The sequence below is a fragment of the Elephantulus edwardii genome, unplaced genomic scaffold, assembly GCF_000299155.1.
Source record: "Elephantulus edwardii isolate Elephantulus edwardi_28Jun2011 unplaced genomic scaffold, EleEdw1.0 scaffold00084, whole genome shotgun sequence".
Classification (NCBI taxonomy): domain Eukaryota; kingdom Metazoa; phylum Chordata; class Mammalia; order Macroscelidea; family Macroscelididae; genus Elephantulus; species Elephantulus edwardii.
This window is the reverse complement of record NW_006399834.1, coordinates 1,568,167-1,582,202: the sequence shown is the minus strand read 5'-3', so window position 1 is coordinate 1,582,202 and position 14,036 is coordinate 1,568,167.

Here is a 14,036-nt window from a genome sequence, read left to right as displayed (position 1 = left end):
GGATTGGCACAGTGGCTATAGCAATGGTATTAAGAACGTCAGTGATGATGAGGATGGCACAGGATAGGACAGGGTTCAGATTTGTTGTTTACAGGGTCACTATGAGTCGTAGTCGACCTGAAGGCACCTAACAACAGTAATAACTTATCAAGGATGTTGAGGATGGTGCAGGGTTCAAATTCACCATTCATACGTAGGATCTCTGAATTGTGGTCAACCCCACAGCTCCTAAAACCAAGGCCACCACTCACTCACCCCACCACCACCTCAGTTATTCCACATGGGGATTTAAAATCTAGCCTCATTTAGAATCATCCGAGGGTAGATTTCATATCTGTTAAAGGCACTTCTAGGGAGCTCTGGTAGCATAATCTTTTAAGAATTGTGTTGCTAACCCACAGGCAACTCCCCTACAGCAGTTCAAATACATCGGGGGCTTCAAGGAAAGAAAATGTACAATCTCCTACTGTGTGATTTATAGCCTCAGAAATCCCACTGGAGTGGGGGTCGGGGTGGGGATGGACAATATGGAGGGGGAGGAAGACAGAAAGTAGAAGGAGAGGGAGAGGGGATGCATTTCAAAAGTTTTCACTAATCATTCAATCGACAGGTTTTGTTTTATCCTTAGTAAGATTCCATCTGTAGTAGAGATTAAAATTCAGAAGCACTGGTCTGTGTAAGGCTGAAGTTTATAACAGAGTCCTAACTCCATTCCAACTTTTGACTTCAGTTCAGGCTCCATTTGAATTCTTTCTTAGTAGTATACCAGTTTTGTGACTTTGTACTCAAGACGAGTTGAGCTGAAAGTAGATTTTATTTGAGAAGCTAAACTCAGTGGTTCTTGGTGGGTGTATAAATAGAGCAACTTCTTTTTAAAGTCTTTACATGAATCTGGAATGCATTTTCAATGTTGAAAAGCTGCCTTTTCAAATACATACCCTAAAGATGGCATCTCTTGGTCTTTGAGGTCTGGCAGATATATGTTGTTATTGTTGTTGTTGCTTGCCGTTGAGTCGAACATGACTCATAGTGACCCTATGAACAAAAGCCCTGAAGACTTTCTATAACTATCATTATTTCTCAAAGTTCATAGAGTTTCCAGAGGCATGTTGTTTAGGAAGTGAATACCACTACTGGCAGATATATAATATATTATAATCTATTTCCAAATGATTTATTTAACCTGAAGCTAAAGAGATTCATCAAATGCACCAAAGTTTGATCTTGAGTCTATCCCACTTGAATTTCAGAACCATCTGAGGAACAGGTTTGAGGCTTTGAACACTAATGAGCAAAGAACAGTTGAGCTGTGGGAGGATATCAAGAATATCATCCATAAAAAATAAAAAAGGTCATTACAAAGACAGAGGAGGAAGAAAAGACTAAGATGGATGTTAGATGAGACTCTGAACATTGCACTGAACAGGTAAAGCAAAGGGAAGAAATCAAGAAATTAAGGAGCTGAACAGAAAACTTCAGAGGAAAGCATGGGAAAACAAACTAAAATATTATAATGAAATATGCGAAGAACTAGAGTCAGAAAATCCAAAGGCCAACTCATTTGGCATTTCTTAAGCTGAAGAAACTGAAGGACAAATTCATGCCTCTAGTTGCATTAATTAAGGGTGCTTGGGGCAGAATAGTAAATAATCAGTGAAGCATTAAAAGAAGATTCAAGTAAGATACAGAGTCACTGTACCAAAGAGAACTGGTGGACACAGAAGAATTTCATGCAACAATGTATGAGCAAGAGCCTGTGGTGATGAAGAAATTCAAGTTTCTCTGAAAGAATTGGCATAATACAAGGCCCCAGGAATTGACAGCATACCAATTGACATTTCAACAACGAGACACTAATACTACATGCAAGCAAGATTCTGCTGGAAATTATCCAAAAATGACTGGAACATCAATGAAGAACTGCCAGATGTGCAGGATAGGTTTAGAAGGTGCCATGGTGCTAGCGATACTATAATTAGCGTTAAATGGATCTTAGTGGAAAGCAGAGAGTACTAGAGGAATGTCTATCAGTGCTTCATTGACTGCAAAGCCATGTAACTGTGTGCATCACAACAAACTGGCTAACCTTGAGAAAAATGAGAATCCAAGAATATTTGATTGTGCTTTCATGAAACCTATACTTGGACCAGAAGGCAGTCATCATAAAAGAGCAAGAAAACACTGCATGGTTCAGAAACAGGAAGGGGGTCCACCGAGGATGTGTTCTATCTTCATACCTTTTTAACCTCTATGTGGAACAGATCATCCGGAAGGCTGGGCTGTACGAGGAGGAATGTGGCATTGGGATTAGAGGAAGACTCATCAAGAACCTGAGTTATGCAGATGACACAATCTTACTTGCTGAAAGTGAGAAAGACTTGAAGCGCTTCCTGTAGAAGGTCAAGGATTTCAGCCTTAAATATGGATTGAAGCTCAATATTAAGAAAATGAAGATTCTCATCACTGGACCGATTGATAGACAGTGAAGAGATTGAGATTGTTAACAGCTTTAGTTTGCTTAGCTCCACAATCAGAACTCTTGATACCAGCAGTCAGAAAATCAAAAGACAAATTACATTGGGAAAGTATGCTGTCAGAGACATCTCCAGAGTATTGAAGAGCAACATTGTCAGTCTGGGGACTAAGGTGCGCCTGATCCAGGCCATGGTCTTCACAATTACTTGCAGGTGTCAATTCTTCTTCTAGCATCCCTAGTCATTGCCCAGCCCTCTGATGCATAGCATGTGGTTACAAAGAAGAGAAAGAGTATATGCAAACTACAGAAGAGTTTAAAATTTTTCTTGGAGTAGAGGGTAGGTATGAAAAATCTGAGTAACTACGGGCTATGGCCAGTATAACAACTGTTGTAGAAGGGGGCACTGAGGAAAGAAATAACACTGCAGAATGAAAGTGAAGAGTGCTACATGTCATGTTAGAATGTGGACTGTGAGCAACCAGCATCAACAAGGTTTGGAATTATTAGACTCTATCTCTTTTTTAGGAGTGGTAGTTTATTATTGTTAGTTGCTGTAAAGATTGCTCTGATACATGGCACCCTCCTATAGAGCAGAATAGAAGCGCTGTCTACTTCTGCTTCATCTTCATCATTGTTGAGACATATGTCTGAACCGCTTGTTGTGAGTGTGAACTTTGGTGTCTTGCAACTTAAAGGTCCCTTCTTTCACCACTACATCAATATTCTGTTGTGATCTGTAAAAGGTGTTTATGGCCTATTAGCAGGCAATATTTTCTCAAGTGTTTCTTCCTAGTCTTTCTTAATCTGGAAACTCTGAAAACTCAAAATTGCCTGACTCTGATGTATTTAAAATATTGGTAGCCTAGCTCCAGCATCATAGTACTAGAAAAGCCAACAGAGTACCACAAACTAAAGGTTAGTTGGTGGTGAAGTGCATTGCTATTAAGGAATATGGAATGTCAACCACTGTTATTAAAAGCTTGTTGCTTGGTCTCAGAGATTACACTCTGTCTCTATGTGAATGTGGACAGTTAGAATTTACCAACATGTATCTGTCTTTCTCTTGTTTAAAAAAACGAAGGGAAAAAATTAATAAATGGGGTTATAAAAGGTCAGCATAGGGTGGATCTGAAATGTTTGGGTGGGTTAAGTGGGCATTTTGAACAACATGGCTTCTCCTTTGGCATGTTTAACTGTGATGTTTAACAGACATCCTTGCAATTTAAGATGACACTTTTAAAATAAAATTCTTTCCCACTGATGATTTGAGCCCTGCCGCTTGATGGGAAAATCAGCAGAACCTGTAGGCTCTTATTTGGGATTGACATTCTCTGTTGTCATTTTGTTTCCGTTTATTTTTACATTTTCTTTTTGTTTCACTAGAAAGAAAAGATGATGCTCAGTTTTAAATGTTAGACGTGTACAAATTTCTTTGTTAAAATAAAACTAAATGTGTAAAAAAAAAATCTTGTTGCTCGTACACCACCAGTTAAGAAGCTGCTGAAAAAGCTAGAAAAAAATCAAGGCTTGAATTTCCACTCTTGAGTATAGCTGACAGGTGAGCGTTTCGTCACATAATTCAGTGAAGGTAGCCTTTATCTTCTGATAAAAGACCGCACACCCATATGTGTATTCGTACATGTGTGTTTGTATGAGTGTGTGATGTCATCTATAAATCAGAATTTGAATTTTTAGTTTTGTTCTAATATGCCTCACTCACATTTGAATTTTTAAAGTTTTCTCCCACTTTAATTCATCTACTCAGCAATTACCTGTATCTAATGTCTCAAAAACCAGTTGTCTGTATTTTAATCAGAAAATATTTTTCTTACCTAAAGGACATTGATTTTTAGAGCTGCCATTACTGATAACAGATGTTAGAACATTTTAAACTTACTCTTTTATTTCTTTTTTTTTCCTCTCTCAAGGTTTTAAAATAGGTTTGAAACACATCTTATGTCATTCTTTAGCCTCAGTATGTTTTTCCCTAACATTATTACTTATTTTCTCCCAATATATAATTAAAAAAATTAACAGCTCCTGTTACTGTTTATTTGCCATCTGTTGGAGATGATATAAAATTTTACATGTGCTTATAAAATACCTACTGAACATGCCAAATAGAATCTATAGTGTACTAAACATTATGTTCATTGTATCTATTTTATGTACAACTTCTGGTTAAACTGTGCATTATTATAGAATGAGCCATCCTGTTTAACCTATTGTACTTTTACCACCTCTACATTGGCACTGAAATTGAGTTAAGATACCATATATATGTATCATAAAAAGTGTTTTAACTTTTACTATACTTATATATCAAGCCAAGTTCTGTCTTTTTCAAAACTGAATTTAACAATCATACTCATATGCAAACTGTGAAGTTTGGGAAACTTGGTAAGTGAAACAGCAGATAGACTGTGGTGTAACTTATTTAAGATTTTGTCTTAGCCATCTGAAATTCCAGTTTACTTGAGCCAATTTAGTAAGAGAATATATAATTTATACTTTTAACTTGTCTGTAAACAAGAATACATAGAAAGAAAATGCTGCTAAATGTTGCCTTCACTTTATTGTGTCATCCTCATTTTCTACTATCCTTATTTCAAAAAATATTAGCTCTCAGAAGATTAAGAACAGGGTTGAAGATAGAGGAGAAGTTTCCTATTTATTCTTTTGCATGAATATTAGTGCCTACTTTACCTTTGCCAATGTCAAATATTTCTTATTCTTAATTTAAAGTACACTCTGGTAAACAAAAGACAAAAATAATTAATTCAACCCTTTAACTCAATTGGATATTGCATAGAGTCCATTTTTAAGGTATCCTGAAACATTTACGTACAATGAATACACACCCAGACACGAGTGCTTGTGCATACACACACACACACACACACACACACACACACACACACACACACACACTATTTTTAAGGTATCCAAAATAATTTGTTAACAATAAGTATATTCACATACGCACAGAGACAGTCCGTTGGGAAACTCACCTATTTTCTTTATCACTATGTTACTCCTGATTTATTTCCAATGCTGTAGCATCTTGATTACTCTGTTAAAGTAAGGCTTCAACATGGTTGAAATGGATTCATTTATGCCTCATAAAGTTAAATCAGAACCTAAATTTTAAATATTTGTGTGATGTGGAACCATAGCCAGAATATGAAAAATGAAGAAACAAAGACCTAGAATGGGAGATCTGAAGAAGCATAGCAAACCCTTCAAGGGTCTGATGGAGTTTATATTATTGTCAACACTGAAAAGTATGAGTTATTAAAAGTGACGTGGTTGGTAGCAATGTGGAGTGGGCATTTTTGTTTCTAACTCTGTAAGCCAGGACATTCGGTTGTTGTTCAACATTAACACTGCCTTCTTATTAGGAGAAGTATTAAATTTCTTGAAGTCCATTATTAAAAAATATCCTCACATTTAAAAAATTCTACTAAATTCCTGTTTTGCTCATTCAGACATGCCTAAACCAAGAAGAACCATTTCAAAGTCGTGTGTCACAGTTTACAACGATAAGCTAAGCAACATGAACTATATAACATTTTAAAGTTGTGGTGATAAAATACTCTGTATCTTCTTCTTTATGGTTCCTGGCATAGTTATACATAAATGGATTCACATAGGTTAAATCTTAGCTAATACCAATGTCCAAAAGAAAATAGGGAGGGAGGAGAAAGAGAAAAGTTATTAAGAGAAAGAGTGGGATTATAAATATTCTGAAATACATATAAATTTCCATCTAACTTTTCAAATAGTCCAAGGACTCTCAAAGTACTGCTTGAAGATTTGCACAGTGTTCTAAAACACTTGTGAAACATATATGAGACCAATTATCAACATTTTAAATGCCATTAATGCCATGAATGGTATATTTCAGTGGATTTCCAGACTAAGAAAAGTAGGACAGAGACATGCTGGTATACTTGTGAAAAAATTGGCCAGTGAAAATCTTATGATTAACGTGGCATGTTTTCTGATACTGAGCAAATAGATGAGCCCCCCACAAGTCACCAATTCAATCCCAACTGAAAGCACCTTGTAGAACAGAGTAGAATTAGAGGGCTTTTAAGATTATAAATCTTTACAAAAGCAGATTGCAGCATTTTTCTACCATAGAGTAACAGGTAGGTTCAAATTGCCAGCCGTTGGTTTAGCACTCAAGTGCTTCTCTTCACTTGGCGAGCAGACCTCTCCTCCAGTGGGAAGGCATGCACAAGATGACTGGGGAAGGTTATGTCCTCAAATTTGAAACAACCTTGAAGATATGATGGAGTAATTTTTGAAGCTGAGTTCTTCTGAAGATTATCCGGAAATGACTGCGACAGTACATTGATAGAGAACTACCAGAAAGACAAGCTGGGTTTAGAAAAGGTCATGACACAAGAGACATTATTTCCAATGTCAGATGGATCTTGGCCAAAAGCAAAGAGTACCAGACAAATGTCTATTTGTGTTTCATTGATTATGCAAAAGTATTTGACTGTGTGCATCACAACAAACTGGCTAAGCCTGAGGAAAAATGGAATCTCAGAACACTTGATTGTGCTTATGTTAAACCTATATACTTAGACCAGGAAGTAGTCCTCAGAAAAGAGCAGGGAAACCCTGCATGGTTCAAAATCAGAAAAGAAGTATGTCAGGGATGCATCTTGTCTTTATACCTTTTAAATCTGTATACAGAACAGATCATTTGGGAAGCAGGGCTTTATGAGGTGGAATGTGGCATCATGATTGGAGGAAGGCTCATCAACAGCCTGCATTATGCACATGACATAACCTTGCTTGCTGAAACTGAGGAGGACCTGAAGTGCTTGCTGCAGAAGGTCAAAGACTGTAGTCTTCAATATGGATTGAAGGTCAACATCAAAAAGACAAAGATTCTCACCATTGGACCAATTGACAGCACCATAATACATGGAGAAGAGATTTGGTTTGTTAACAATGATGGCTTGCTCAGTTCCACAATTAACACTCTTAATACCAGCAGTCAGGAAATCAAAAGGCAAATTGCATTGGGAAAATCTGCTGTAAGGGGCCTTGCCAAAGTACTGAAAAGTAATGATATCAGTGTAGAGACTAAGGTGCACCTAACCCAGGTCATGGTCTTCACAATTACTTGCTATGTACCAGAGAGCTGGACAATAACTAAGGATGAGAAAAGAAGAATTGATGTCTTCAAATTGTGGTCCTGGGGAAGAGTCTTGAACATACCATGAACCACTAAGAAAACAAATAGGTCTATCTTGGAAAGGGTGAAACTAAGTTTCCCCTTGGAGGCTAGAATTTTGAAGCTCTGTCCCACATACTTTGGGCACATATCCAAAAGGGACCAGTCCTTGGAGAAGGACATCATATTCAGGAGGGTGGAGGGACAGCACAGGAGAGGAAGACCCCAGATGAGATGGATTGATACAGTAACTGGAGCAATGAGGATAGGGGTGTCGGAATCAGTGAAAGGGCAGGCTTCAGAGCTGTTGTACATATAAGATCACTATGAGTCAACAGCATATAATAACAACAACAATGTTAGGTACCATTAATCAACTTCAACTCATAGTGACCTTATGTAGAACAGACTAAAAATGTTCCCAACCGTGCACCATCCTCACAATATCCAGTGTGCTTAAATCTATTGTTGCAGTTACTGTTTCAAATCCTTCTCCTTGAGGATCTCCCTTCCATTAGTTGACCTTCTGCATCTTCAAGGACGATCCACTTTTCTAAGGCCTGGTGCTTTCTGGAAACGTGCTTAATGCATATGAGACAAAGTCTCACACATTTTGCCTCTAAGAACACCTTGGTTGCACATCCTCCATGGCAAATTTGTTCCTTTGGCAGTGTATGGTAGATTCAATACTCTTCACTTGCACTGTAATTCAAAGGCTCCAACTGTTTTCTGGTTTTCCCTATGCAGTATCCAATATTCATATACATAGGAAATTTAAAATACCACTTCTTGGCCAGGTTCTCTAGCACTTAAAAGAGGCTCTAGACAACCACTTTGTCCAATGCAATATATCATTTGATTTCTTCATTGCTATTTCCATGAGTTTTAATTGTTGATCAAAGTAAAATGAAACTTCTGACAATTTCAGTTTTTCTCCATTTAGTAAGATGCTATTTATTGATTCACTTGTGAGGATTTTTATTTTCCTGATGTTGAGCATAATACGTACTAAAGACTGTGATATTTGAGCTTGTGGAGCAAGTGCTTCAATCCTCTTCATTTTCTGCTGGCAAGTTTGTGTCATTTCATAGGTTGATGAGTCTTCCTTCCATCCTGATTCCACATACTTCTTCATATAGTTCAGCTTCTCAGATAATCTGCTCAATATAAATTGAAGAAAGAATACAATCCTGAGGCATTTTTTCTGATTTTAAACAACACAATTTTTCCTTGTTCTCTTCAAATGATTGCTTTCTGCTCTTTGTACATGTTATATATAAGAAAAATTAACCTCTGGAATTCCCATTCTCCTCACTGTTATCCATAATTTATTATGCTCAACACAATCAAATGCTTTACATAGTCTATAAAACACAAGTACACATCATTTGGGTATTCTCTGATTTCAGCCAAGATTTGTTTGACTTCAGTAATTAAATTCCTCATTTCAAGTTATCTCCTGAATCTAGTTTGAATTTCTGGCAGTTTCCTGTCAATGTTTTATTCTTGATATTTAAAAATAATTATCAGCAAAATTTACATATGCGTGACATTAATGATATTCTTTTCCTAATTTCCATACCTAGTAACTCAAATTCAGAAGAAAGAGTTGCAAATATCCAGTAATAACAAGAAAAAGACAATGTATGAAATAAAAATCTGGGAAAACTGTAAGTTGTAAGAAATGAAATTGAATACATAAATATCAGTATTGTATATAGTAGTGAGCTATGGTGGCTTATTAGTGACCCTTTTTAAATCTGAAAAAAATCTATGGCTTATTATGATAGGAACTGCAAATATAAGAGGAATGATGTAGCATTCGTCATCCAAAACAACATTGTAAGGTCCATCTTGAAAGACAACACTGTTAGTGATGTGATAGTACCCATATGCCTACAGGGAAGACTAATTAACAAAACTATTATTTAAATGTAAGTATCAACCACTAATGAAGAAATTAAAAATGTATATAAAAATCTGTCTGAAACTGATCAAACATAATACTCAAGATGTTTTAATAATTACTAGTGATTATCAGTGCAAAAGTTGGAAACAAAGGAAGATTCGTAGTTGGAAAACTACAATCTTGAATAGAAATAACGTGGAATCAAACTATGTTCCTTTGGGTTGGTAGTGCAATTCCTTACCATTAAGGCACCAGAGTACAGCCACATGAATTTAGAGAACTTTTTTTTCAAGAACAAATTTTATATGTTGAACAATAATAACAAAAGACGAGTTGTGGAATTCCACAAAACAATATCATACATGAAGAAAGCAAAAGATCATTAAAAAGACAGGGCAGGGTGGAAGCAAAAATTAACATGGATGTTAAAAGGTATTCTGAGGGGAGCTCTGGTGGTCTAGTGGCAAGGAGCTGCAACTACAATCCGAGAGGCGCACGGTTCGAATCCACCAGATGCTCTGCCAGGGAAGGAGGGACAATCTCCTCCTGTACCAGTCAGATCTCATTTGACGGTACACTCACACAAAAATAATAATAAAAAAATTTAAAAAAAGGTATTCTGAAACTTGCTCTTATAGCATACAGTAGCTAAAGCAAATGGAAGAAACAATGTAGCAAAAGGCCTGCTATGCCTGACCCAAGACATAATATTGACAAGTGACTCATATGTGTGTGAAAGGTGGTCCATAAAAAAAAAATGATGAATAAGAATTGTATATGTTAATGACAGCTTTGAGGAAGAATTCACTATGATGCTGAATACACTATGGGCTGCTAGAGAAGTGAATGAGTCAATCATAAAAGTAGTACAAACAGAATGATCCTTGAAGTAAAGATGACAAGACTTCAGCCCACATACTCTAGTGTTATCAGCAAGGACAAGTTCCTAGGGAAGGCTATCATGCTTGGTAAAACAGAGGGTCAGTCAAAAGGAGGAAGAAGATCCTCCTTGAGGATGTGGATTGACACAATAGTGGCAACAATTGCCTCAACATGATAAGGATTGTGAAGCTGGCACAAGATTTGACAGGGTTTCATTGCATTGTATGGGGCGTTGGTAAGAATTGGAACTGACACAATTGCAACACCACCACCAACAATGTCATCGTGAGGTCAAAACTATTTTCAAAACCAAATCAAACCAAACCAAACCAAAAGACCACTGTTGTGAAGTAGATTCGGACTCATGGTGTACTTCCATTGGGTTTCCAAGACTGTAAATCTTGACTGCCGATCTCTGTCCTGTGGAATGGCTGGTATAGTCAAACTTCCCAATAGCAGCCCTACATTTGGCACACCACGACACAAGAATCTAGTGTACATATACTGTGGAATTATTCAGAGAGTGTCTGACCTGTGAGATTGTAACACTGAATTTAAAAGCAGATATGGGAATCTAATTCTAGTAAGGTAGACATGAAAGAAATTTGTAATAACTTAGAAAAATGTGTAACTGTTCTCATAAATGTCTATAGTTTCAATATATAGTTCTTTTCAATAAAAGTACATTATTTATGTAAACATGTAAGAGTTATTTTAAATAGGAAATAAATATTTTATAATACTAATTTCTGATGTAACAAATATTGATAGGAAAAACTCCTATGAAGAAAAATTCTTTGACATTTTCAGTAATTTGTAATAGTAAAAGCTATCTGGAGCTAAAGTGTTTGATAACAGCTCGTCTCCTTCCTCTGTTAATTCTTTTATGTTAAACTCGTAAAGTGGAAGGAAGAAGAGAGAAAAATGTCAAGATCACAAGAATCCTTATGCTGACTTTCTGTAAGTCAGAAGTCCAGGACTTACTCATAAGTATTAATCTGAACTTCTATTTATTTGATTTTTAATTTACATTGAATTCATTTAAATTTTCTTCTATTATTATATAATTAACCAATTATTCAGTTGTTGTTGGTAAGAATGTAGAAAACAGAATTAACATTTTTAAGCCCCTACTAAGACACACCTTTGAAATATACACGTGTGTGAGCTGCTTTGAACACCTTTAAAATACATGAGCTGCTTTGCAGGAGAAGGATAGGCAATCACCTTGCATATAATTAAACTTCCTCTGAATACCTCTGCAGGGTCAACTATGAGTTGTTTAAGTATGACTGGATGGTACACAGCACAGCCATGAGTCCCTATTATGAGACTCAATGGCACCTAAAGAAAAGGAACTCTATTTAAATAGAGAGTGGTTTTTACCTATTGTTAAGGAATTGTGCTGCCAACTTAAAAACATATGGTTCAAAGGAGATTAATCAGAACTGGCTTTGACAAGCACTGTGGCAATTGAACAATTAAAACAGACTTTTAAGGGGGGAAAAAAAAAGAACGAACTCAGGAGGAGGGTAGAGAAAATAGTGCAACAATGAATGAATGAAAACCGAAAATCTCTGTAAATGTTCATTAAAATTAATAAAATTTAATAATTTTTTAAAAAGCATATGGTTCATATCTACCAGATGCTGCATGGGGGAAAAAAATAAGAAATTTCCTCTAGTGTGATTTATAACCTCTGTTAACCCACTAGAAGATCATCTATGAATTGGTAGTAGCACCTAACAACAACAGATGTGTAATATTCTTTTAAAATAGAAGATAAGGAGCTAAGATTGAATCGGTTTTTGGTGTTTGTTTCTTGTTTTTGTGGTTTTTTTTTTTTGCATGTGGGCAAGTTATTTAGTATCTTTCTAGCTATGTTTCTTCACCTGTAAAATGTCATCTCATATCTCATTGATTTGATGTAACAAGTATTTGAATCATGACATGTGACATGCTTAGAACAGTTCATGCTAAACTGTAAGAACAAAATGTATCTTAAATTAATCTAGCTAAAGGCTAGTCATTACAGTTCTAGGGAGAAGAAGCTGTTTTTAGAAGCTGTGCTGCAATGCGGTCATGTGGCAAGGAGAGATTGGTCCTTGGAGAAGGACATCATGCTCGGAAGGGTGGAGGAATAACAGGAGTAGAAGACCCGGGATGAGATGGATTGATACAGTACTAGGGCAATGGGGGTTGGTGTGTCAGAATTAGTGAGACTGGCTCAAGACAGGGAAAAGTTCAGAGCTGCTGTACATAGGGTCACTATATGTCACAGGAGAACAATATAACAACAACATACTATATTGGTTGTTTTTTATTTAAGCCTCTTGTTTAGAGTCAACAAGACCTTTGGGAGGACCTTTGTATTTAAAGTTGGTTGTTGTTATATTTTGGAGGAACATTGTCCTAAGTGGTACAGCATTCTTCTGTCAATATGCTGTACTGAGGTAACCCGGGATTGCTGTAATGTTGAACCTTGCGCCACTGGGATGTCAAATGCCATAACAGTTACCCATGGTTGGCAGTGTTTGGTGGAGCTCCCAGTTGAAGACAGGTTTGGAAGCAGGAGTGGCGTCCATTTTCTAAACAACGTGCCTCTGTTAACTCTAAGAAATCTGATAAACGACAATAGTTATAGAAAGGCTTCAGATCTTTTATTCATAGAGTTGTTATGAGTCGTGCTCGACTCAATGACAGTCACCAACAGCTACTCCACAGGGAAGGATGAGCTTTCTACTCTCCTGTGATTAACTGCCTCTGAAAACCCACTGTAGAGTCAGCTACGGATCAGTTGCAACTCTAAGATTCACAACAACAACAGGAAGTCAAACAATCTACTAACAGTTATAAATGATACAGAGTTGATACATCCATTTCCATTTATTTGATGCAACAAATTTTGAGTAGACTTTTGATTCTGCAATTTAAGTAAACATTAAAATCATCTTCTTTCAGAATTCCTGAATCAATGATCTGAGTGATAGTAAGAATTTCCATTTATGATTATAGTCATTTGCCACATAATATCTGTGGTGCTGTCACTTGTAGAGCTGACTATATTAAAACTTTGAAGTATATACAACAGTTTGTAATGATAAACAGGTACAACTTTGTGACAGGCATTCCCACATTACTACTTATGAAACTGAGGGGCAGCACGGACCCCTGTTTAGGGTGTCGGGGGAGACCTCCCCCACCCCCAAAAGCCTAGCCCTAATTCAACCTTGAACAGAACTCATTAACTCCAGAAGCAGACACGGCCCATAAAAATTCTTAGTTTTAGAAGCAGAGTAAACCCGAGGCACCAGCAAGTCTCATGAAGCTACCATTTTATCAGATTAAAAGTAACCAATTAATGGAGGTTATGTGATGCTGGAAAGCAGCTTACTGTAGCACGGGGCAGGGAGAGGCGGGCAAAATAAGCCCGCCAATTAGAAGCTGAGCCGCATGATTGAGTTTCCCAACCCGCCCTCGCTTCCTTGTGCATGATTCGTCTTCAGGGGAGAGAGCCTCCATATGTGGAGTACTTAATCTGCAGGATAAAGGTGTTCTTTGTTCTTACATCT